This window comes from Parasteatoda tepidariorum, chromosome 1 (genome assembly GCF_043381705.1).
Source record: "Parasteatoda tepidariorum isolate YZ-2023 chromosome 1, CAS_Ptep_4.0, whole genome shotgun sequence".
Taxonomy (NCBI): Eukaryota; Metazoa; Arthropoda; class Arachnida; order Araneae; family Theridiidae; genus Parasteatoda; species Parasteatoda tepidariorum.
Window position 1 is genome coordinate 41,345,409 of NC_092204.1, and position 26,501 is coordinate 41,371,909.

Here is a 26,501-nt window from a genome sequence, read left to right on the forward strand (position 1 = left end):
CCGTCTTTGAAAAATGAAATCCTTCACAATAAGTTCTTAATTATTTTACGATGATTAGAACATAATTTTCCCCCCATTATTCCAGGTTTTCTGAAAGATCAACGTGATCACGGTGGCATAGGTGGACTACGTCACCAAATTATTATTTTTAAGGTTATCTGAAACCACGCATTCATTTTGTTTCTAGATATGCTTTTAAAACGTGTTACTACAAAACTAAATAATTTAAAATCAAAGGTAATAACTGAAAAAGCAAAATAATTGGAGAAATAGTACTGATTCGTTAAGATGAAACGGAAAAAATAACACCAATGCTATTTTTGAGGACAATGAATATTAATTTTCGTAATATTTACTATTCGGTAGAATATAGCAAATTTTAAATATTAGGAGTAGCCTTGAGCAATAGCAATATGCCAGATGATACTGAATACACTTATTATTTTATATGATGGGATGAACTAATAAATATGTGCTTTTTTTAATGTCATACTGTAAAGGTCAACAAACAATAATAATATTTTAGTTTCATTATTTGTTTCTATATTTGTCTTACAGCTTTGTGCATGATTTTGTAGTATTGTTCAATACTGATTTATTGATTTTTCTCACCGCGTACGAAGAACAGGTATTCAGCTAGTATTTAATAAAATGTTAAATGTTGAATCAATGAATGATTCGATTCAAATTTTAAGACAAACAAACGATACAAAAAAGTTACAAAATATAAATATGTTTTGCATTAAAATTGTTTTTTATTTCAATGATAGTTATGCATTTAAAATCATATCAAATTGTTTAAAAAATTTATGTAATCATTTTAAGATTGTTTTTGATTCACATAGCAGAAGTTTTTATATCAATAAAAAAAATTCCCTTTTTAGATAAATTTTTGCGTTTTAAGTAATTGCACACCTTTTCAATTTAAGTATCTAAATTTCAAAAACTCTAGAAAAAGAAAACAAGATAAAATGTCTATAATTCAGAAAAAAAAGATAAAGTCATTAGTAAACATTAAAAAAAATGTCAAATCTTCTAAAAAAATCCCTTTTTTAATCTTATCTAAAACAACTGATTATTTATTTCTTCGAAATGTCTGATCTTATTTCTTAAGACTTCGTTCGCTTAATTAATTAATTATTTTATAAAACGACTCCTTATTTAAAGAATCTTTGTTTCTAATTACATTAAATTCTAACTAATGTATTAATAAATTTTTTAGAAGCTTTTGAATAGCTTTACTATATATGTATTTTTTTAAAATTTATTTCTTTTAATTCAAATAAACTAATTTCAGTCTAATGCAAAAAGGAGGAGTAATTTCTTTGATCAGTTGTGTTAAATGTTATAAAGATTATATTTTTAATACTTTATAAAAAAAATTAAGTTAATTTAGTTGTATTTAATGAAAACTATCACATGTGTTTTCAGATAAGTGTTATTTTCTTAACAAACATTTTTCTTTATCTTTTTTTTGATTAAAAGTATTGGACATTTTATTTTTCTAAATATGAATTTGTTTATGGATGTATATTACTTGTGAATTTAGTATTACTATTATTTTAATTAAATTTTAATTCTTTTTATTGAAAAATAACCATAAAAAAATAATTTATTACTTTCAACCTAAATCTTTAGAAATAATGTTTTTAATTTTTTTTTCTGGAAAATTCCCGAAAAAGAAATTATTTTACTTAGGATTTTTATTATTATAGATTCTTAATTCATGATAATCTGATTGAAAAGCAAACACATTCTTCTATCATTATATTAAAAAAAAGTATTATTAATTATAAAAGTATTATTTTAAAATTTTGATATTCAATAGAGGAAGAAGATTAAATATAAATAGCCCTTAAAATTAGGTAAACTACTATAAAAATATTCGTGAGCAATGTAAAATATAATTAATTAAAAAATTTTAACCAATATAAAATAATTAATTCCAAATTAAATTCTAGAGGGTAATTAGTATTTAATAAATTATCGTATCTAAGGAATTAGTCTGAGAAACCCCCCACGAAAACCGATTATTTATCATTGACTTTATACTTGTTTTCCTAAAAGAATGAAATTATTGGAATTGTACAACATTTCAATAATGTTTCGATTTATTTTCTGTTAGAAAATGAGCCTAAATAATGACTAAGATACAGAGTCATCATTCTCGTGACAAAGGAATTCATAAAATAGTGAAAGAGACTTAAGAGGTCAAAAAAGGTACTAGGTCAAAGGTACAAGGTCAAAAGGTACTAGACAGAGACAAAAGAGGTACTAAGTCAAAATTATTAAAAGAGTAAAAATAAAAACATTGTAAAATCCTGTAAGCTGCTATAAAATTATTTCTTTGAACAAAGTCGAACATATAACAGTTAAGAATAAAAATATAAAAATACAAATTTTTATTAATATTTTTATTTAAAAAAAAATATTTTTAATTAAATTCCGAGAGTTAATAAATATTTATATTTATTAATGCCTTATATATCTAAGGAACTAAATAGAAAAAAATATCAAAAATTTTTAGGGATTCCATGGTGGCATCAGTGAGAAAACCATACAAATAGAAACTCAATAATATTCCAACCTATTTGGCATTTATTTTGAACAAGTAGGAAATAAAGCCTAAATGACATAGATACTACTCAACGATTTCAAAGTCACCATTAAGAAAAAACCTAAATAACGGAAACTCCGTTTCATTTCAATCCTTTTAGCATTTATTTTGAACCAGAAAATAAAGCCTAACTAATGACCAAGATACAACGTAATCACTCTCTCGCCAAAGGCGTTCATAAAACAATGAAAGAGATCTAAGATGGCACAACACGCAATGGCACTAAGTCACCGTTATAAGGAGAGAAAAACTAAAAGCAATACCAACAAGAAATTAAGCGAGCATAAGCTGCAATAGTTGCCCAATATGTGGCCCAAGGGGGGAAGTAAGATGGAATAGAGTGTACACGGTCCTTGTACCGAAGAAAGTGGTCATTTGTATCCATCAGTCGGCATACAGTCCAATGATAACCCAAGTGGGTTTCCAACCAACATTATTGGTGGGTCATTTGTTTTCATTAAGTTGGGAACTACGTGTTAATGGCCATGACTTTTATAGTGAAAGACAAGGAAGACAGAGATAACACACCATAGTTTTATTTTAAGTTAACGTTTTAAATTCGATTCAATCGTAGAATGAGTAATGCGAGTTTTCACGAAATCAGAGCGCAACGGAATGAATACTTTTAATGTAACGAATTTCAAGTTTTTTTTAAAAAGGTTTTAGTTTTTTTTTTGATGAAATTTCGAACGGACCGTTTCTTAAAGCAAAAGACGATACATGAGGATTTAATTGATTCCATATATAATAATCCTTACCGAATATAATAAAATCATCATGAAATTTGTTTTGACAACGATATGACTTTTTTATTTAAAAATTATAAATTGAGATACAGTAATGAATATTTTTTAAATCTGGTTAGTAGATAAATTACATAATACATTTTTAAAGGGAAGATAGATCGCCATAGATGTTTAATGATCAATATATAATGCCCGTATACAATTACCAATATATAATGACAAATATATACTGCCCATGTCAGAACACCACATTGATTACTTTATCTTTTAAAAATTCTCGGGAAATGTAACCAATAATAAAAACATTTTTGTAAGAGAGTATGATCTGTATCCTCCAATAAGCTTATATTTAAACACATACATTTGCACAAGTTCCTTTGTGATTTCATTATAAATGCACTGAGAAAAACGTACTGTCAAAACTATCAGAATATGGCAAAATTTACAGCGTTTCTGGCTCTATAGGAGCAACAAGAACTCGGTAATTCATAACGAGACACTTTGGTAATGATTTTGGCAAAATTAAAATTAACATATTAAGATAAAAACTGGTGAATGTGGTAATATTTGGAAATTGTGTCATACTTCCTTAAGGCATGGAATAAAAACCATTTATTAGGTAAGATTTACTTTTAATTTTTGTATTTTTTACAAAACTCGTAGTAGTAAGAACTATAATTTTCAAAACCAGAATTTAAGGTAAGACGTTACTATCTGAAAAAAAATTATCAAAAAGATGGCTAAAATACCGTACATTTTGGTTTTGTTAACCATAGTTAAGCTTTTGACAGAAACTCTCAGTAACATACAGTACAAAATTATTCCTCTGTGTAAATTAAAGTAGCTTTAAAAAAAAAAGGAATATTTTTCTGCGCTGTTCACTATTTTTATAAACTGAACCGGTAGAACTACAAAAAATTTTAATGCAAAATTTGGCAGCAAGTCTATTTAATCAATTTTTCTTTCAAATTTTTTAAATCATTTTTCTTTCTTCTTTTCACTAGAAATGTCATTACCTTATTGTAAGTTAATGTTACCAGAATTTTCTTACTCCGTGTGGCAACAGTAATTTCATCTTAGATTGATAAAAATTTTCCATGATACTCGATGATAAATGTATGATATGTTAATAATAATATAGTGTATTGATAATATTAATAGTAATATCTTATAGTGATAATAGTCTTCTTTATTGGGGTACTTATCATGAAACACATAAATTTGTAAATGTTTAAATACTTAAGAAAAAAGCGAAAGCTAGTTTTATCATACTTCTTATAGAAAACTTGAATTGAAAGTTTACCGCTATTTTAAAATGAGAGAAAAATAGTTTTCAAAGCAAAATTGTTATATATTTGTTACATACATTTCAAAGCAAAATGTTGGCATATATATTTTGAGACAAAATTTAACTTAAATTAGCAAAGTTTATTTTACAGAAAGTAGTTTGCTATAAATTTTTGAGATAAATCACTATCTGTAACTCAAGTCTTAGTAAAACAGCTGCAGCGTATATGACTTTAAAAAACGAAAAACTAAATACTTGTTTCAAAGAGTGTTTAGTTTCTTTCGATTAAACATATCTACATTTTCGTAATTTTCTTAAAAATATTTTGTTTTAAAAAGAAATACTTAAATATTATCTCTATTTTATGACGTTTCCGAGCTAATATTTCCTCAAAAAACATCGAAATCATCTTGCTTTAAAATAACAGAAACAGATAATTTGAAGCCAGCTTGATGGAAGTTTATAAAAATGATATATCTTCAAATATCATTCCATAAGAAGGGGAAAAATATTTTTCTCGAGTTGTCTCCAATTTACTTTAAAATTTATTTTTGGAGAAATAATATAGGAGGTGTGCGCGAAATAAATCGAAGTTTCGACTTTCTTGGAACTAACTAGAAATTTTCCCCTGCTTTTTCGATACTCCGGTAAATTTTGGTCGTCATACGGCTATTGATTTGACATCAGTGGAGGGTTTTTAAGTTAAAAAGGACTCATTCCGATTCTAGTGGCCGAAGCTGTGTGAAGAAACAATGATTTAAGATTCCAATTCCCGATTTCTGGTAAGAATTCGGCTTTCATCGAAATCTAAAGTCAATAATTATCGGTATAAAGATTCGTTAATTAGCGGGCAATAAAAGTTAGCACTAAATCGAATATCGATTTCTATACTTAAAACGATAGAGGAATCTGATAAGAGAATTCTTTATGGAATTTTCACAGGCATTAATAGACACTTTTATTACCGCTTAAGCTCAAATTTAACGGAAAGAACCTTCGGATAGTCAATTTATTTAGCTTTTAAGCATTTATAAGACGAGGCGTAGCAATCAATAATAAGTTTAAAACTCTATAATGAAATAGATTGATTTCTAAGGATTTCATTAAAATTAAAAGCAAGGAAAAGACCAAAACAATTCTTGTAAAAATTCTATTTTAATTTTAAAATAAGTTCCAGTTTGATAAACGCATGAGGAAACTTAACTAATTTGAATTTTCGTATTAGATACTTCCACTCCGAAAGTTTATATTTTTAAAAGGTAAATAAAATGGAGAACTTGATTTTGAAATTAAGTTTGGAGCTACATTGATTTTAAAAAGGAAATTTTTAATCCGTAAAATGTAAAAATGTAGATGATTTTTCATACATAGTTTCAGATATTTATGAGAGGCCAGATTACGTGTGAAAGGAATATTCTTTCAATTCAGATTATGCTCCATTTTAAAAAGTGAAAATAACACACGGGTTTTAGAATGTTGCTTAATATTAACTTTAATAATTGTCCGAAGCTTTAAAAATGACACAATACTTTGTGCTTAAAGTGTAAGACATAAAAATGCTGCAGATTTCTAATGAATGGTTCCGACTATTTGTTACCTCAACTTATTTGTTAAAGTTTGATATTACCCATCATTTTTAGAAGAAAAAAAATTAAATCACTAAATATGAATTTAATAAAATATTTACAGTTTTATTTAAAATTCATGAGGTTTAAAATTTCAAAGAGTAGAAAGTCTTTAAAGTTTAAAAACACGAAACAGTAAAAATATTGAAGATTTATTTCTTTTAATTATTTGTATTTATAATAATTTTACTAGTTTCCAGAATTGAAATTAAATACTTTTATTAGATGTATTTAATAGATATATTTATTATTTGTAGAACCTTTTTTACATTAGGGATCTCAAAAAACTCATTTATTTGTTATGAAAGTTCCGTTTCTATTATGAATGTGGTATTCTGAGCAGAAAAAAAAGTATGGTCAAAACTTCCGGAATATGGTAAAATTAACCGTGGTTCTGGCTCTATGGTAACTCCAAAAAACTCAGTAATTTTTACAGAAGCAGTTTGGTAATGGTTATCTTACAGTTAATACTGAAATATAGTTTTATAATATGTGATAAAATTTGATACACGTGAAAAACAATTTTTAGTTTTATCGTGATATCTAAGAGCGTAGTATAAAAGCCCGTAAATTCGGCTAAATTCACTTTCCAGTTTTGTATTTTTTACTAATGCGTGTTGATAAGATCTATAATTTTAAAAGTTAGAATTTCTGATAAACTGTTACCATATGAACGAACATATTACCAAGCAAAGGGTTAAAATTTTGTATATATTTTGGTTTTAAACCAGAAAAATAGAAGAAAAAGGTCAACCCAAATAATGTTTTTTTCTTCTTTTTTTGCGGAAATATTATTATTATTATTATACAACTATGTAATTTGAATTTTATGTAATTGAATTATGAATTTCAAAATCAATCAACTGAATGTGAAAAAAGTATTTAAAATTTGTAATTCAGAACTTACGAAACAAAAAGAAGCAATAAATGAAGTAATTTTAATTAACAATATGTAACGATAATTTTATAACAATTAACAATAGAATTGGAAACGTCTTTTATCTCTTTCCAGTGCTCAAAATTTTTTTTAAATTCCGATATAAACATTAAACTTTGCATTTAGAAAAATCTAATCTATAACGCTCTTATTTTTTTAAAAAATTTATTCACTTTTTTATTACTTCTGATTTCAAGTCATGCGCGAGCTTATAAAGTGAAAAGCTCGAGAGGGAAATGAAATTTGTTTTAAAACGAAAGATAAATAGTCACACCTTTTAATGCAGAATATTCATTAAACATATTTTTCATACTTTTTTTCTTTACTTTGTATTTATTTAGGTCAAAAAAGTGCATATGATTAGATCTAAGGGAAACAGCAATTCAAAGCTGACGTTTCTTTGATTTGCAAAATAAACTAATGAAATTTTGAATTGGAAAAAAAAAAAACTTTTTTCGGATACCATATTTCAGAACAAATTTAATTTCGAGACTTTTTCAGATTTTTTGTAGTTAAAAAATAACAAAATATATTTTTACTTGTAATTAGAAAATCAGAAAAAAATACAAAAAAGAGATGCCGGTGTTCCAACGCCAAAAAAAAAGAAGTTTACGAAATCTTCCCTTAAAATTTTGAGAAAATTGGAATTTCACAAAATACTCAGGTTAATTACATTTATAAAATGAACTCTTCTTGCACGTTTAATTTCAACTGTGCCATTTTATTTTTGCAAGATGTAGATTCTTCCTCATGATATTTTTTATTATAGTTGATAAGTCTCGAACTAACATTTAAATATTAACTTTCATATTCCATCGTACTTCTTGAATAATTTTCTACAAATCTTAGCAATTTCAAAGTCTCATAGTTTTTGAGCTGTGAAACAAAATTCAACTTAGAACAAAAAAATGTTCAATTCAACTTAGAACAAAAAATAAACATGCAAAATTGCAATAATTTTCAAGCAAAATGTAATTTCTAAAGTCAAACTCACAACTAAAAAATTTGAGTCTTCAGCATTTCAATATCAGATTACAATATTTTTAGCCTGAAGAGTAACCTGCATGTATGTTATTCACAAGTTTAAAAATTAATTTTTAACGAACTAAATTTTGAATGTTCATTTTTCTGCTTACCTTTGTAATTTTCAGTTTCTAAGTTTTATATTTTTTGTGTAGGAAAAAATTGTAATGACGGTGCTTAGGAATTTTTCATCATAAAGTGAGAGCAGCATACAAAAATCGTTTCTACATCTGCTTTAAAATATCGCAATAAATATTATTTTAATACAACTATTTTCTATAGTTAAATTTTTATACTAAAACAGATATTGAATAAAACAACTAATCTCTTGTCTATAGATATATTTGTTTTATAATACCAATGAATAGAATTTTTGAACAATAAACTAATACCGATAAGCACATCCTCATTGAAAACATTTTGTTCCAATCATTTCAGTTTCCATATAAACTCAGAACCATTTCGATCTCGCTAACAAGCTCTCTTCTACGCATATGTTTGCCAGAAAAGATAACAATATCAGACATTTAATTCCCAAAAGACTTTGAGGATTTCCCATGGAGACAAGATGGTCTAGACTAATGATGTTGCAATTTGTTCCCTGCGTCAAATCTCGCGTGACACTACGAGATTTAACTCCTACACTCCCTACTGTTTCATCTTAGTTTATACTCAAACCCTACAATCGAATCAGTTCTTGATGATGGAAGAATTTCACTTGAATAATACTCGGGAATCCTTCAGCCAGTAGTTTCCGATTTCTGAGGTAGTTATCCATACGCATGGTGGAATCAGTTTCGGTGTTTACTTTTCAATTTAGACATTGATTATAGTGGGATGTCAATGTGAATGAGATAATATTTTAATGGATATGGGAAGGAATTTATTTCAATCCCCTCAATTTGCTTTCATTAATGATTGCGGATAATTAATTTAAAGGAACGCTGGTTAAGAAAACGTCGTGCTTGTGTTGACTGAAAATGTGAATTTAATTCTAAAATCTTTTTCTTTTTTTAAAAAAAATAAAACTTATAATATCAATTATTTATTCTTCACTTCTCAATTTGCTTTGTTCGAAAAATACGAATAATTTATTTAAAGGAACGCTGGTTAAGAAAACGTTGTGCTTGTGTTGAGTGAAAATATGAATTTATTTCTAAAATCTTTTTCTTTTTTTTTAAGAAAAAAACTTATAATATCAATTATTTATTTTTCTCTTCTCAATTTGCTTTGTTCGAAAAATACGAATAATTTTTTTCAAGGAACACTCGACGTTATAATGAAACGTGTTGTTTTAAATTCAAATGTGAATTTAATTCTAAAATATTTCTTTTAAATAAAATCTTTTTTTTCCTATGATATGTAATTATTTATTTTAAACCTCTCAATTTTCTTTTATCAAAGAGTATGAATAATTTGTTTAAAATGACACTCGATATTACACGAAAGAAGTGCTGCTTCTTTTGACTGAAAATGTGAACTTTATTCTAAAATATTTTTCAATCAAAACTTTGATCTTTTCTTAAAGTATGCAATTATTTATTTTTAAATTCGGGTAGTCATTATTTTAGAATAAAACACAGAAATATTTTTCCCATAAAATATTTTAACTCATTGCGTAAAATAATTCTTTGCTTAAATTTATGCTTCTGGACTTGTAGTTATTTATATTTTAACTATTTATTATAATTTTACATTAACGGTTATGCTACACACCCCATGATAATTCTTTTATAAACTTAAGATCTAAAATCATTATCTCTTACATCCGCTTTATATTAAATCAAATCCTAATCTGTTATTTTATTTATAAACTACTCAAATGAAATTTGTATTTTACTATTTGAACAAATTTAAGACATCAAAATGGGCAGTGATTTAACAGTACTAAACACAATATAAATTTAATAAAAAAAATTACAATTGTTTTTTTTCCCTTTTAGCAACTTAAGAGGCTCAGTTCATTATTTGTTTAAGTTTTAAAAACTTTTCACTGTATTTTTTTTAAAATTTTAATGCTTTATCACCAGGTTTGCTTTGGACTACATTAGATTATTATTTATAATTTAAAATAATAACTACTTATAACAAAAACTGTGAAATTAAGTTTTTTGAAAGAAAAATACAGCTAATCATTAAGCATTTTTTTTTCTAAATATATGATTTTTGGTTCTAAACTAAACTAGTGTGAAGAGCATCCAAGTATAAAATGTGCAGCTTGAGCATCAGAATTGTAAAGATGAAAAAATGAATTAAAAATAAAAACTTAACTAACTATAATAAATGGAATTTTCTTTGAACTTTGCACAAATTATTTTCAATCAATGGAGGAAAAAAAATCGTTTAAAGTATATATTTATGTTAGTTTAGTTATGCAGGAAACTTTAATCTATTATCGAAAAACAATCTGCTCTCATCATAAAAGACAAGTAAAGCGTAAAAAGGGTTTGATTTTTTTTGGAAAGTTTCTGATTACAAAAGTAGGAAAAAAATAGAAGAGATTAGAAAATAATCTACAGATAGGTTTATCTGTACTAAGCCTTTTAAATACGTTGTAGATGTTTTGTATTGTTTTGATGCTAGGTTAGCAAAAGTTTAATGATAGATTAGTGAAAAATAAATCGTATATTGCTCGAAATGTTTTATCACTTTAGTTTTATAATAAATAATACATTGTTGTTACGGGATGGGATCTCAAAACGGAGTTCAAAATAAGCAATTTCATCCATTTAATATTTTTTCATATAAAATGTTTAGGCGTACAATGTTTTATATTCTTTAAAAGCTGGGATATATATAAATGTGAATTATTTGAAAAAAAAATTACTTTTTAAGCCATCAATTACACGAAAAAAAATTTTTTATTAGATAATTAACTATTGCAGGACTAAGATCAAAATATTATTAGAACGACTATTATTGAATAGTTTTGACACCCTACGTGCATGGGGTTTTAGGTCAAAAAATTGATCANTAATTAATGAAGAAGGTGTTGATAATTTTTCACTAAAAAACAGACAATATGTTTGTTTTTATCCAGCTATCTACCAAACAGATATATTTCTATTATTATTATTATTAATAATAATAATAATAGAAATATATCTGTTTGGTAGATAGCTGGATAAAAACAAACATATTGTCTGTTTTTTAGTGAAAAATTATCAACACCTTCTTCATTAATTATAAATTCTTACAATGTACATTTAACTCTTGAATGTTCTTCCAGAAAGCTGAAACGAAATAGGTTACCTGCTGAATTGTTTAGGAGCTAAGAAGAAAATATTTTTAACAAAACTTTCTTTGTTAAAAAGAGGAATTTTAGAAATTTCTGTCGGTCTTTATTCAGATACACGCGATAGCACACTCGATGCCTTCGCATGCATTATACGCGATAGCTGAGTTTTTAAAAAAACTGAACTGTCATTATGAAGAAGTGGGGTTCGATTCTTAGTGGCAGCTTAAAGCCCAACCAGTTCCAGATCGAGGGACATCAGCTTGTCAGGGAAGTAAATGTGGCCTGTGCGCAGTGCTGATCGTATTGCCACAATGATGCCGTTGGTCGCGAAATTGTGGATCCCTAACCTCCGCATCCCCCCTCCCCTGTGCCCACAACAGACTGATGCTTTACTTTATATTTTAACATTATGCCATTAAGGGAGTAAATAAATTTTTATTAATATATACACGTTTTTTGCTGCAGAAAATTTACAATTTTAAAACTTTTGTTTTGAAAGGACATAACGTGAATCAAATTTGTTTGGAAATCACCACTCTAGATTGCAGTATCCTAATTTATTAATGAATAAATCCTAAAATCTATAAAATCATCATCTACACTAAATCTTTCCAGAAAAAAAAAATACTTATTGTACGACTCCGACAAGGATTCATGACCTGATTTCATGTAAAAGTGAAATGAGTTTTTTTCTTTTTTTTTTCGTCGTATGCCTGTTTAGGCAGTGGGGATGCGTTTGTTCCTGTTTTTTCAGTGGCGCCATATATGGCCAGGAATTCGACTTCTGCCATGCATTCACACAACCACAACCCGTTTATAGGGCAGGTCACATTCACACACAAAGGAAAAAGGACATAGAACACCCAGAGAGAGAAAGAAACTTCCATGCCTTACCCGGGATTCGAACCCAGGACCTTTCTGATGCAAGGACAGTATGAGGTTGTTTTAAGGATTTAAAGTAATCTGTAAATTATATATGAAAAGTGTGAATATATAAGGAAACTTATTTTTAGGATCACGTAAAAAATTCCGGAACAAATTCCGGTTAAAAGTACAGGCAATCAGGGTTCCGGTGTGGGGGCACACACTTTTCCATAAAATTCATTTTTACCATATAATTTCACAAACCAGAAATCTGTTGTTCCGGAATATGATATCTCAGTACTCTTTGCTCTTAAATATAAATAATTACTGTAATTAAATGAATATTACTTTAAAAAATACGGTATGAAATTAATTTCACGGTCAGAATAGATTTTACGGATGCTGCATTAAGGGTGACAAGACTTTTTACAGCAATTTGTTCCAGAGTTTTTCACAGTGTTGTTGTTTTAGTAAACAAATTGTTTTTATCATTGCAATGTGATTTATGAAATTGAGCTAACCATAGAAAGAAATAAAACACCTTGCAACATTCTCTAAATAAATATACTTTTGAGCAGGTATTTACTTAGAAGCATTCCCAAATTCTTAGACAAAATAAAGAATGCTTGAAATTTTATTCCATAACTTAATATACAACTAGTTTTTTCTCTTGATTTAAGAATGCTTACCTTCTTTAGTCCATCAAGTAAACATGACATAATAAACAAACCCAGGAGAAAAATGCTTCCATACTAGGTTTGTAAACGCATACAACAAAGAATAAACCTCGAATGTAATCATTCCTTCGAGATATTCAATTTTAACTACAAAAACAACCTTCGCTTTCCGTTTTCCCAGTATCTATTCAATGAGTTTTTAAGTACTTGTGAACGTTCAACCAGAGAAAAAAAATGAATGGATTTGTGAGCTTTGAGGAATGTAAAAGAGTTTTGCTTGCTAAATCTCCTTCCAAAAAAACAAACATTGTTATTGATTCTGTATTCCAGCATCGCATCTGAAAATGGTGAAACGGCACGTGAAAGTGAAATTTGGTATTTTTTTTTACTTTTTAGATTCTTTATACACGCACTGCAGTTTAGTGATTGTTATTTTTCTGCCCATATCAAAGGAAATTAGATGTGTGTTTGCAAATGTAGCTTCTGTGTTCATTCGCAACTTTTAATTTAAGAGAGAAGAAGTTTTGAGAGCGAAAAAACCTTTGCTTTGGTTTAATTTGGATTTTTATTTTCCTTCAAGAGTTAATCGAATTTTATAACAGCCAGCTACCTAATCTTTCTTCAAGGGAAGTAGTTTTTTTTAATTTTGGGCAAAAATGTCATTGTTAAAAATAAATCTGAGTGATTCGAAGTAGTTCCTTGAGCAAGTATATTTTTTGAAACAATTTTGCACATTTTTATGGACAAGTTACGGCAAAATAAACCGTCAAAATCACTTTAATGGCGTTTGTTTTTTGCTAAGAATGTGGTTCTCCTCAATTTTAGATGCATGTTAATACATTTTTTGAAAAGAAACTTGACTTTGAACATGTAATGATTCTTAAATTTCCGGCTTTCTTTAAACTAGATTTTTTTAAATGATTCACGCTGGTCTGTTTCTCCAGTGTTATATGTCTTCTATCTTTAATGCAATTTTATAATATTGCTAGCTTATTAAGAGATTTACTCTCTTGCAACCGTCAGGGGCGTGTGATCAAAAGGATGGATGTTTAATTATCATCTAATTCAAGTTACTCAAATAAATTCATAATTGTTCGTTTTGTAAAACTATATCATGAAAATCTGTGATATCGTGAAAATCTGCCATATCTTTAACCTGCGATATCGTAAACAATATGTAACGCACTATGTCCTTTCCCAATTAGAATGTATTATTGATTGTTATTCTGACAAAATTAAACCCACATAATTCTGGAGTCATAATATTTGGGAAGATTTTTGGATTTAAATTTTAGTTTCCTCCATTTTTTAGAATTAAAAAAATTGTTTTTGCGAAATTTAACGTTAAAGAATTTTTTCGTTGCCGAAATTCGGTTTTCTTCAAATTTAAATAAAATTAGCGTAAATTTTAGAAAATCTAAAAACAGACAAATGTATATGGATGAATTTCTTATCTAAAACTGTTTGAAGTAAAATTACGTTTCTTTTAATTTTTGAGAAACGATAGTTATTAGAAACAATAGCATTACTGAAATTTATTAAATCAAATTTCTCTTAATCTAAATCGAAGCCAAGCTCTTATATCCAGGGTTACAACGACCCAGAAAATCAAACAGTGACACTAAGTTCTTTCAAGGTAATTAGGAAATTTTAGTGTATTCAAGTTTAGCTTAACAAAGTGAAAAGTGTAACAGTTTTAACGGCAAATAAGTTTAGTAGTTTAAAAATGACTTTTTTACAGCAGCAAAAACAAGAAACAAACACAGAGAGAAAAAGCACAGAAAAACCAAATAAACATCTGCAGCAAAAGTTTATGAAGGCAAAAGGCTCCTAGTCTCCCAGAAGAGGTCCACACGAGTAAGTTTGCTTAAAGCTCGGCAGATGATGAGATGGTCACAATTCATGATTCGGTGATCCGTCCCAGATTGCAAGGGCTGCAGATAAGACTTTAAACTAGGCGGAAACGGTGCAAATGTTTCCGGATACAGTCATGGCAAGGCTGAAATTAGCCACCATCCTAATGCCGCAGTTAGAGCCACAAAAATGTGTTACCGTTGTAGTTATTGTTTATGTGTTATCAAGGGGGTAGATCTATATCTCACCCCTTGGAAATGAATCACAGCTTTACATATGTAAATCATTTACGGGTAATATTGTATTGCTGTGTATTTTTCTTACTTCATTACAAATAAGAGAAAGTGATGATTTTTTGAGAAAAACTAGCACTTTCTTTTATTTGTTCTTGAATAAAGAAATAAAGCGCTCAAAGTTATCTGATTTATTTTAAAAAAAAAAATTCTGTCCAAATAAGCCTTGACATTTAAAAGTGCTGCAGACATATTTATTAGCTGAACAAAAATATTTTCCTAGTTTAAAACAAATTCTATAAATTTTATTTTCGCAGCTTTATTCAGCTCCAAAACTAATACTAATTTCCCCTTGAAAGAATGTAACCAAAGCTTATACAGCTAAATATAACAGAACGTGTGCTACATTTTTTTTATTAAATTTCGCCTATAATTACTTACCCTTCATAAAACCGATATATTCTCTCTCTACTGCTACAGTAACCTCATCTAAACTCTACAAAGAACATCGAACTCTATACAAACCTAAAAATAAAAGACGCAAGACATTACAAAGTAATCGCTTTGTTTTTCTTCCACCCGATAAATTCGTTTTCTAAGTGTAAGAGAAAACACGTCGGAAGGCTAAACAACCTGAACGGAAGAAAGCGTCATTTATTTGGCGTGTTTCAGGGGTTTGGCGTGTTTTCCGAGAACAAAACTCCACGATAAATGTAAGTGGATAGCGTCATTAGGCATTGCGACATACTCTATTTCTCGTAATTGCGAGTCGCAAAACTGCCCCATGTAAATACTGATTGAGATTATTTTATTTGTTTGTTTTTATTCATTATACAATATGTGGTTATCTTGTTTGTTCGATGCAAATATTTAACTAGTTTGAATGAGAAACAAAAAATAAGCAAAACCATTTATTTTCTTTTCCTAGGAATTTTTGCCAACGACACTACAGTGTGTTATTTAATTAAAAAAATTATAATCTTTCTAATTCATTATTAGAACTTTGGATCTAATAATAAAATTGAATCATTAGTTCCTAATTTTTAAAAAAAAAATATATATATATAACTGCACGCGCAGTATTTTTAAATAAACAAAGAAAAAAGTTCGATGTGGGAATGTATATAATTGAATCAAGTAACTATCATTTACAGATTTTATAAAGTACCATTGTTTCCATTGTTCTGTTTTATCATTCAATTAAAATTCAACGTATAACAGCATTATAAAAAATGCCGATTATTTCAATGGCACTGTGTGGTAACTTGGTGACCTGCTGACGTGACATGAACATGTCTACTTCGAACATGTACACATTCAAAAGTTGACTTGCTATTTGTGACTGCGTCATCGTCCTCCTCGCGCTTTTGCTGCTCAGTCTCATTTATATATAACGGGATTCTGCATACACTCTACTCATAATAGCAACACAGGAGAGACCGCACACACTACCGTGAACTTAATACAGCTATACGACTAACAGTCAAAAAAACTCGGAGAACTTAATACAGCTTTGCTTTCACGTCAAGAGCTCAAAACCTCGGTGAACTTAATACAGCTCTCACCTCAAGCACTCAAAATCCGATGAACTTAATACAGCTGTCCTAGTCTTTTGCAAATACGGCAACTAGTGGTATCTGTTCATCGAATTCTATCTCTGTTAAAATTCTGGTGGGGGAGTATTATGTGGTAACTACCACTACAATTATTTAACATCAATTTACTAGTACATAAGACGTGCTATGTCGATTCAATCTTGAGGCATCTTTTGATAGATGAAGGTTGACATTGTCGATTACTCCTCTCCATACAGCACCTTTGAGGGATAATAAGTAAAATTAGCAATTTTATTAAAATCAAAATGTGCATTTATTTACCATAATTAATTATGCGAGTCAATGAATTATTATTTGCAAAGAGCTTTCGACAAAATGAAACAAACTTTAACTGTTTTAAATTTATTTAAGTTAAAAGAGTAATTAAATCTGAAACAGCAAACAATGCATTTTATAAAGCAAAAAATAAGCAATAAAAAGTAATTTAGCTTAAATGAGCTGATCAAGAACTGAAAGTCAGCATTACTAAGTAAATGAGTATTTACGTTAAAAAGTTATTTTCAATCTTTACATTTAATTGACACACTTAATTGGCAAGTAAAATTGACTTCGGCTTCCGAACCAGTTTCATTTAATTTTTTAAAGCCTAGAGGAACGATTTTTTTCCATTAAAAACTTTTCTTTTCTTAATATTGAGAACCAGGAGTGGAGACTTATCTGATATTATATCTCTTATTATATTCTTATGTAAATATTATACCTGAGCACTGAAATACATAATTAAGGTACGTTTGAGGCATCTATCCGCTGTTAGTAACCAAACTCTCATCTTCTGTTTATCAGTTATAAGGACCTTGTGTTGGCAACAACTTTTTATCGTTGTCACTCACACAAACATTAACACCCATGGCTACACTGTAAAAAAACTCGGTAAATCTTTAACCAGTAGTTTGGAGCAAAATTTCCCATTATCCCAAAGTTTATTTAAATGAAAGATCATTTTATTTCAGTTATACCATAAATTGGGAAGTATGATAGAGAAATACTTCTATGAGCGCAACTTACTGCACTGAATTTGGTAAAAGATTCAAAACTTTGACTGTGACTGTAGACTGAACGATATTTGCTGACGACGCTATATTTCTTTGCAACTCGGTCTCCGTGTACCGGGACGATTAATGCATGTTGTTTCACGTACCAACGTATTTAGGTCGGCAAATGTCTTACTTGTGTAGTGTGTCTACCACTACAAAATTACAATTCACTAGTAGATAAGACGTGTTAACTCGATTCTATTAGGGGGTTCCTTTTCATAGATGAAGGTTGACTTTGTCGATAGCTTCTTTCCCCACATTGGTGACCTTCGGAAGTGATGTGAGCACGCCTACCTTGGCAGTCACGTCCTCCTCGATATGAACACGCCTATCTTGATAGTAACGCCCACTTCGATCTGAAAACGTCTACTTTGATGGATGGTTCACATTGAACAGTTGACTTGCTACTTGTGACTGCGACATTGTCCACCTCCTCGCACTGTTGCTTCTACGTCTCGTCTCGAGCACGCACAACTTCTGCTTGCATACACTCGTCTGCTAAACGTAACACAGGAGCGACCGTGAACTTAATTCAGCTCTCACGTTTTAACTCAAAAGTACGGTGATCTTAATACAGCTCTCCCGGCATCACACATAAACAGCAATGAATCAACTAGTGGTATCCATTCATCGAATTCTACCACGGCTATAATTCTGGTGGAGGAGTACTGTAGTGTGTCTACCACTACAAAATTACAATTCACTAGTATATAAGACGTGTTAACTCGATTCTATGAGGGGGTGCCTTTTCATAGATGATGGTTGACTTTGTCGATAGCTACTCTCCCCACACTTGCATTAATTGAAGTTCATTTCTTCTATGTTGCCTTTTTTAAATTTGGTTAGTGGTATGAAATGCTTAGATAAATGTCATAAAATAACCTACTCACAGTAAATAGTTTTGTTACGGTAAATAGCAATTTTGGCCTGCATATGAGCACTTTAAAAATACCTAATAATTGTGCAACCATTCTCTGATTTATAAAAGAATAAAGAGAAAGAAGGAAAATAAGTATTTAGTTTCCTAAAAACACATATTTTTGGTGCAATCTTCTACTGATATTTGAAGCCCGTGAAAATACCAAAATACGGCAAAATTGAGCTCCATTTTATGTAAACAGCAAATGAATACCTACTTTTAGGGCAACGTGCCTCGGAACTTTTAACAGCGTAATTAGAAAAGGTTAAATATCGTGATGTATTGTCAAAACTATATTGTGATATTTTTCAAATTAATATAATTTCTACCGTGATGTGATTATATTTGTTAACCAAATAAAAATCACAATAACAAAATCAATTTAGAAAGAATTACAATAACATCGTAGTCAATAATTATCACTTTGTATAACATTCACGATATTGTGGTATTTCGAGCACATAAGTGGCCGGTTATAAGTAGCCGGTTTCCTGTGTAAATCAGTATCTGCCATCATTCTATTTGTTGAAGAACTTGACTTCATAGTACCAATAACCAATTAGTACTGATTTTTTTTAAATATAGTTTTTGGTAATTTCCTTGAAAGGATAATAATATAAAGTTTGAGAATTTAAAATTCGTGATCAAAAATGATGTGAATAATTAAGGGTTATTATTAATAGTTTGTATTAAAATGTTTTGGTATTAGTGTTTAATACATTCAATATTAGAAATATATACAGAGTAAGCATATTGATGTTTAACATTATCACTAAAGTTGAAATATAATATTTCTTCAATTTTTAATATCTTATGTTAGCCTGCTTACTTTTTTCTTTACTTTTGCACTAAGTTTAGCGATAATTAGGGATATTTAATTTTTCTAATGGTTTCATTTGCTTCTATTTTTTTAAAGCCATTTTGTAAAAATACTGTTTCCGTAACGTTAAAAAAACTGTCCAACAATTGTTTTCATCAATGAAATTTTGTATTTTCGATTTGCTTAAATTAAAAATCTAGTGCAGATCCGTATATTCAGGAAAATGTAAACGCTTACTTTAAAGATATATTTTATTTCGCATATTCATTTTGATTAAGTAGCTACCTTTAAATTATTCAGAAAGATAACAGCAAAATAATTCTGATTTTAACCTTAGAATTTTCTATATTCCGAAAAACTAAATTTTTTGATTACATTAAAATAAACTAAAAAAATTCTCTGAATGAAATTACAAAAAGTGTCGCATTTAATATTTTTATTTTGTAGGACTTGTACGAATTTTTTAAACTTAGTTTATTAAGAGTTTGATGATAAGAATGCATAGTTTTTATACGAATTTTTTTTTAACTTATCAACACAATTTTTAAAATATAATTATAAAATAAAACTTGTGTAATTGGAGTCATTTGAAAATATAATGTTTTTATATCAGATTTAAAATTGTTAATTTTTTTCTTTTTACTCCGAGTAAACGTTATTTTTCTAACCATAAACTTTTTAAAGAAAGGAGAATTTATTTACTTTCACATTTTAATTAAAGTTAACGTTTTTATTTTAAATTAAATATACCGTGGATTAATTCTTTGTTATTTCAAGCATTAAATGTGAAACACTTTGTTTTTAGTTTCTTACTGCATTCAATTTTTGCGGTATGATGCATAAAAGTCACTTATTTAGTCACATTCGAATGCTGAGTGGCAAAAATAAGTAATAAAATTATATTTATAATAAAAACAAATATTTTAATTTTTATTTTCAATTCCTAATTTAGAATAANTTGTATAACATTCACGATATTGTGGTATTTCGAGCACATAAGTGTGTTATTCCGGTTTCCTGTGTAAATCAGTATCTGCCATCATTCTATTTGTTGAAGAACTTGACTTCATAGTACCAATAACCAGTAAATACTGATTTTTTTTTTAAATATAGTTTTTGGTAATTTCATTTAAAGAATAATAGTACAAAAATTGAGAATTTAAAATACGTGATCGAAAAAGATGTCAATAATTAAGGGTTATTTTTAATAGTTTGTATTAAAATGTTTTGGTATTAGTGTTTAATACATTTAATCTTAGGAATATATACAGAGTAAGCATAGTGATGTTTAACATTACCACTAAAGTTGAAATATAATATTTCTTCAATTTTCGATAGCTTATGTTAGCCCGTATATTATTTTCTTTACTTTTACACTAAGTTAAGCGATATTTAAGGATATTTAATTTTTCTAATGGTTTCATTTGCTTCTATTTTTTTAAAACCATTTTTTAGAAATGATGTTTCTGTAACGTTAAAAAAAACTGTTCAACAATTGCTTTCATCAATGAAATTTCGTATTTTCGATACTGTGCCTGAACCACCTGACGATAGAAGAAGTTCAATTCTATTAGCAAACATTCATTAAGATAGACTTTTACATTTATATATATATATATATATATATATTCCACGAAACTAAATTTTTTGATTACATTAAAATAAACTAAAAAATTTCTCTGAATGAAATTATAAAAAGTTTCGCATTTAATATATTTTATTTTGTAGGACTTGTACAAATTTTTTAAACTTAGTTTATTGAGAATTTGATGATAAGAATGAAAACTTTTTATGTACATTTTTGTTAACTTATCAACACAATTTTTAAAATATAATTATTAAATAAAACTTGTGTAATTGGAGTCATTTGAAAATATAATGTTTTTATATCAGATTTAAAATTGTTACTTTTTTTTCTATTTACTCAGAGTAAACGTTATTTTTCTAACCATGAACGTTTTAAAAAATGGAGAATTTATTTACTCTTTCATTTTAATTAAAGTTAACGTTTTTATTTTAAATTAAATATGCAGTGAGTTAATCCTTTGTTATTTCAAGCATTAAATGTGAAGCACTTTGTTTTCAGTTTTTCACTGCATTCAATTTTTACAGTATGATCCATAAAAGTAACTTATTTAGTCTCATTCGAATGCTGAGTGGCAAAAATAAGTAATAAAATTATATTTATAATAAAAACAAATATTTTAATTTTTATTTTCAATTCCTAATTTAGAATAATAATAGAATAATAAGCTATCTGTCTCATTATAGTTTCATAAATCATACGATTTCTATCGTAGAATTTTCTGAAATACTTTTTTTTAAATTTTATCTGCTATATAAGCTTATGGAAGTTTATTTTTTAAAATTAAAAGTTATTAATATAAAATATTTATAATATTGCTTCATAAAACAAGATTATTGACATACCTAAGCAGCATATATACGTTGTGAATCAATGGATGTGTTGCCTTACGATTAGCCTTTTTTAAAAAAAAATAGAATAATCAAAATAGGTCTTTATTTTTGTAGCTCACTATACTATTTTCCGTTATAAACAACCGTAAGAATTTATTAGATTTAAAACGCTCAAATAATTTAAGATATTTTACGTAGAGTCATTCATATGAAGTTATTTTTACATTTTATATTTACTATTTTCTCCTCTTAAAAAATTAAAAGAAATAGATTACCCTTTTTTCGTTTAAGAAGGTATATTGGCAAAGATCAGTAAAGAGCATGCTTGAATAACTCCTAAACGCCTTGAAATAAAAGTCTTTTCGAAAATTTAAGTTGATATTCCTTAGAAATACTTCTCGAAAAGTATATTTTTAATAGTTTTTCCTATGGAATTTTATTTATTCATTAAATTTTTTTAGAAATGCTTTTGAGCTTTTTTCAAATTTTTTTTCTTTAATTTTTGATTTAGAAGAAGGAAGTATGCAATTCAATGTAAAACAATGAATTTTGAGAATCTAGAGTGTATTTTCTAAGAGTTCAAGTTCATGATTCAAATAAAGAAAACTGCTAAGACAATAAATTGATGTTGTTTACTTACTGATTTAAATTAAAATTAAGTGGATAAATATTGAAAGAGGTTTTGTATCTGTGAGCCTAAAGAAGATTCTGAGAAGACAACTTTAAATTCGAATTTTGATATCTCTCATACACTCATTATTGAAAAAAACTGCATCTAATTTTATTTAAATACGTTTAATTTCATGCATCTGATATAATATTCCTAAATTTAAATATATTACCAAATTGAACAAAAAGAGTCCTATAGAATATTCTACTGAGTTCCTCCTTAAAAGTAGAATATTTAACGAAAATTGGGCAATTTTCAGAAGCGCCCTACCTTATGTTTATTTATTATCGAACAAGAATTTACTGTTTTGAAGAGAATTACAACCACTTAAACAGTCCCTAGGTTAACTCCTCTCATCCGCATATAAGATGTAATGGTAATCAGCACTTGAATAAAGTCTTGCAATCAAATCACGAATTCTCTGTTACTTTCTACAAGAGAGTCCCTCGAGGTACCAGTAGATGGCGCTAGATGCATTTTCAGTTCAGAAGCTGAACTGGTTTAATGCAACAGCAATTAGTCGCAGTGATTTCAACAAATTGATTATTTGCTTTATTTCCAAGAAAAAAAGATCGCCTTTCCTTTGATGGGGTCGACTTAATGTCCAATATAAGAAATTGGCATTTTAATGCGGCAAATGGATTCCTGATTATTATGAATAAATATCTGAGAAATGAAATGGTTTTTAACGATAATGTTTGTAAATTATTGGTGCTGAGATCTGTTTTTTTTTAACAAGTATTTATAAAGTAAATGTTAATGGGTTTCATTCTTTTATTAAACTTCATTTCGTAGTTAAATTTTTAAAATAAACGTTTTGATTCTAAATTCTATTTCTAATTCTAAGCTTAGTTATTGTAATGAATGTTATTTCCTATGAATATTTACGAAATAAACTTTGAAAGGAAATAACTATAATGACATTCTTGATTAATTTTATTTTAAGTTAAGTTTTGAATGGTGAAAAGCGCTTTGAGTATATTTAACTTATCTAGCAATACTTCACGTCTTACTAAGATTTTTCAGCATATTTATGTTTATTTTTATACCATTTGAATACTCTTTTATTTAATGTATAAGTTTATAGCCATATTTAACTGCAATGTTAAACTTTAATTAATTTTATTCTCTAAAGATTCTATCCTTTTCAAGATTTTATCTTCATAAGTATACTTAAAAGCTCCAATTTTTTATTCATGAATTTGATACTTTATTTATATTTTTAATTTATATTTGCATAATTTTTTAACATTTAAACATAAGCATTTTAAAAGATTCCTATATTTAACTTATGATAATGTATTTTTTGAAAGTTCGTATTCCGTTAGAGCGTAAAAGATTTTTTAATTCAAATTAAAATTTTACTCAGTATTAAAAGAAGTTAAAAACATGCTTTAATATTTTAGTAGGCATATATTAACACCCGCCTTAAAATTTAAATAAAATAAATGATAAAATAATAAAGCAGACTATAAATTGAATAAAATAAATATCATTTATGAAGGAAAAGTTCATAAAGTAAAAAATTATTAATATATCTTACTCGTATCAATATTAAATTTTTTTTGTTAGAATTAACAAATAATGAATATTTTCCAAGTTAGTTTATTTTAACCATTGTCCGAAACTAATTAGAAATTTTTTATGTATTACGGTGTAATAAAAAAAAATTAAAACGAATTTAGTTATGAAATGTTTCAATCAATATAGTAATCCTATATACCAGAATTTTAATGTGGTGTTTGAAAAAAGTATTGCATATAAACTTCAAAAGATCAATAAGTTTGTATTCAATATTTTATAAGGAACTAAACCATAATATTTTCACATTCTTTTTAACTATAAGTCAAAACGTTCCACTAGTATAAAAAAATATATATATTATCTCTCAAAAGGTAAGTCACGTCTTAAAAATGGCAGTCATTTTTTTAAGAAAAATGTGCACGTATACTAAAAAAAGCCTATTGACTATTAAAGAGTTGCACGTATACAAAAACGATTATTGACTATTAAATCTTACACAGTTATGCATTAATAAAATAATTCTAAAATATTATACATTTCAGCTTAAATCATACGCAGAAAAGGAAACTAAAAACATATTTAACTCTTTTTTCAAAGTTTGTAAACTGATCCAAATGAGAAAAAACAAAAAACTGTCACAGGCATTGAAAAAAGATGCTTGAAGTCTATTTATTGCAAATGAGATCCACTCATGCTTTATTAATTGGGATAAAGCATACTAGCTATTGATAATGAGTCCACATACACACTGAGTGAGTGAAAACAAAGTTACTACCCTGAGTAAATTTTGTACAAATTATCAGATATTCATAAACGGAATGACAATCTATTTGTTGATAAGGGGTGAGCTAATTTATAAGTTCAAACTATTGTTGAAGTAACGAAATCCGACACAAAAACCTACTTTCTCTGAATAAAAATATATTTTTTCCGATGAACTTGGATTTTTGACCATAAAAATGGATGGGGGGTAAGGTATTCACAATGTTGGGAATTTCATCCCAATAGTTTAGTCAGAAGAATGGTCAGAATTTTGGACTCCTTAATGATAATGTAGCTTCTGCGCTTCGCCGTACCTCTGGAACAAATCAAGGTAATCAGACAGTGTACGCTCACAATTGTAGAAATCGTTTATACGAAGATAATTCAACGTAAAATTTTAAATTAATTATTCTTATTTATCTTAATACTGTTAATTTGTGTTTAATTATATGGCAGATAAACAGCAGCGTGACTGGATATTCAGTGTAGGTAAACAACAGTAGGTAAACAAAATTTGCTTTTTCGAAAATAATCAAGCGTTTTTTTTGTTCTGTTTTTGTAAATTAATTCGCTGCTTTCGAGAATATTTAGCTACCACAAATAAAATTCTTGGAGTTCGTTAAACAATAATATTATTCAAATCGGATATGAACTTAAAATGATGTCAAGGTGAATTATATTCTACTGTTTAAACATGATAAAAAAATAATGCGAATAAATTTCAACCGTTTTTTTTTTATAATTTAGCAATTTATTATAAGGGGGCAGCAAATTTGCAAGATATTATGGATCAATGGTGAAGGTATTTTTTTTATAGTGCACACACTAAAATGTAATGCGAATTTTTACTAATTTTTATCTCGTAATTTTTAGTAATTTTAAGATAGTAATTAATAATTGTTAACATTAAAATATCATACGATTTTTAACTAATTTTTTATCTCGTAATTCTTAGTAATTTTTATTTGTTTACAATAAAATATCATGAGATTTTCAACCAATTTTTTTCAACTCGTAATTCTTAGTAATTTTAATTTGGTAATTTTTTAGTCATTTGTAGTTTGTAATTTTAGTATTTAAATTTTAGTTATTTAATTTAGTACTTAAATTTTTTGTAATTTTTCATAGATATCATTTTTATAATATTTTAATATAAGTCCTGTCAGAGTGCAACGATTAAAATTTGACTCAAGACTTTATTTATTTAACTGAATAATTCATAACTGAAAAAAAGTATGTTTTGTATAAAGAAAAAAATATTCAGTTTCATTATTATCTTTTTTATAATTTATACTGAATTTTTTTTTCATTGCTGGAATTAAAATCTGATTTTTTTATTTTTTTCTGGCTGTAAGTAAGATTACATTTATAATTTATTAACACAAATGTGGAATTCGTTCCTTCTTCTTTTTTTTCAGTTCATACCACATTTAACTGAGAAATGCAATGAATCCTTTTCCGAGAAATTGAACTTTCATGCTATAAACTTCCAGCTTTCAATTATTTTTAAGAAACTACCCCCCTCATTTGAGTGATTTTAAAAGTCAAATATTTTTTTTTCTATCATGAAACAGGATTTTTGTAGGAAAATGCAAAGAGAATAACTTAATGATGCGTACACTCTTTATGGCCAGCA